The sequence below is a fragment of the Microcebus murinus genome, chromosome X, assembly GCF_040939455.1.
Source record: "Microcebus murinus isolate Inina chromosome X, M.murinus_Inina_mat1.0, whole genome shotgun sequence".
NCBI classification, from domain to species: Eukaryota; Metazoa; Chordata; class Mammalia; order Primates; family Cheirogaleidae; genus Microcebus; species Microcebus murinus.
The window spans coordinates 64,389,224-64,391,125 of NC_134136.1; the positions used below are offsets into that span (position 1 = coordinate 64,389,224).

At 44.8% G+C, this 1,902-nt stretch overlaps 1 pseudogene; it reads right to left on the bottom strand.

Moving 5' to 3' along the window:
• Positions 1-251: 251 nt before the first annotated feature.
• On the bottom strand, positions 252-987 carry LOC105881048 (zinc finger CCHC domain-containing protein 17 pseudogene; annotated as a pseudogene).
• Positions 988-1,902: the final 915 nt, after the last annotated feature.

Here is a 1,902-nt window from a genome sequence, read left to right on the forward strand (position 1 = left end):
TGGGTGAATGAATGTGTGAGCTGCAGGGGTCACTTGCAAAAGGACCAGGAGTGATAAGGAAACAACTCATTCAGGCAGCTACTTGTGACCTCTAACTCCCAAACCTGCCTGTTGCATGAGGGGACGCATCTCCCATGAGAGTGAACTTAATGGGGTGGGAAGCCATATTCTCACTGTTGAGTCTTTCTAGGAGTCAGGGCTTCAAGGCACAGGCCCCTGGTTCCTACTCTCAATCACCCTCTGCACTCTTGCTACTCTGACTCCTTGTGCTTCTTCTTGTGTTTCTTCTTTTTCTTCTTCTTTGCTGCCTTGCTGTCTTTTGATGTGTGCCTTGCCCTCTTGCCTGTATCACTCTCAGAGTCTGAGCTGTCAGAGTCAGATGACGTCCTGTCTCTATGTTTCTTTTCATTCTTATCCTTCTTTCTTTTTCTAGAAGAATTCTTCATGGGGTAAGGCATCTCAAACTGTGCTGTCTTTGCTTCTTCCTTCTCTTCTTCCTCATCAGGTATCAGAGAGTATTTGGTCCCACCCGGTTGCATGAAGCAATCTTTTGCAAAGTGGCCTTTACAGCCACACTTCTTGCAGGTAGTGTTCAGGACAGCCTTGAGGGTGATCTTTTGCCCAGTGTAATCTTGGAAGGAACGCCTCCTCCTCCTTCTTGCTCAGTGATAACGTTGTTGGGATCAAGGTCTTTTCCAGTCCCTTGCTTGACAACTTTCATGGAGAGGGATACTTTTATCCTATCATTTTCCATCTCTTGGACAATAAGCTTCACCCAGGTCTCCAACATCTACTATTTCAGAGGGCTTATCCACCAGACAGGATGACATATGAGTTCGATGGACCAGATCTTGCTTCCAACAGCCAGGGATTTCGATAAATGCTCCATAGTCTGTCACCATAGCAACCTCTCCTTGGAAAATAGTGTAAAGAGCAGGCAAGTTTTCCATGGTCTCAGGCCTTCCTGAATTCATCCTTAATGTTCTATGGCTCCTTCATTTCTCTTCTGCTAAAACTAATTCAAGTGTCACGGCATCAGCTCCAGGTCTCCCAGCCTCAGCATCATGCGAAAAGCCAAAAACTCCATTTCCTTTACCTACTTTACCTAATGACTCATTCATTTGCTGGTGGCAGTTTTTTTTTTTTTTTTTTTTTTGAGGCAGAGTCTCGCTTTGTTGTCCAGGCTAGAGTGAGTGCCGTGGCGTCAGCCTAGCTCACAGCAACCTCAAACTCCTGGGCTCGAGCGATCCTTCTGCCTCAGCCTCCCGAGTAGCTGGGACTACAGGCATGCGCCACCATGCCTGGCTAATTTATATATATATATATATATATATATATATATATATATCAGTTGGCCAATTAATTTCTTTCTATTTATAGTAGAGATGGGGTCTCGCTCTTGCTCAGGCTAGTTTTGAACTCCTGACCTTGAGCAATCCGCCCGCCTCGGCCTCCCAGAGTGCTAGGATTACAGGCATGAGCCACCGCGCCCGGCTGTCCTGTGGATTTTTTAAGAGTCTTCACATATATTATCTCACTTGAACTCATCTTATTTTTACAACCACCTCCTCATGCTGTCCTTTCACCAAGCTTCCTTAGAGTATTTTGTCATCATTGTATTTCCATAATTCCTTCCCAGTCACTTTTTAGGTTCTCTCCTCATCGCCTGACATTGTCTTGACCTGGCCATGACCAAATACTATTTAGTTGCCAATTCCAATTATCTTTACTTTCTCATCCAATTCAAACTCTTGGTAACATTTGGTTTTTTTGAACTGCCTGCTGCTTCATAAAACTCTTATCTCCGGAACCTTGTTACTCATCACTCTATGCCAGTCTCCTTTGTGCATTTTTCTTCCTCTGCCCCTTGGAAATTCTTGCTCCTGTGGGCTCATTCCTGTG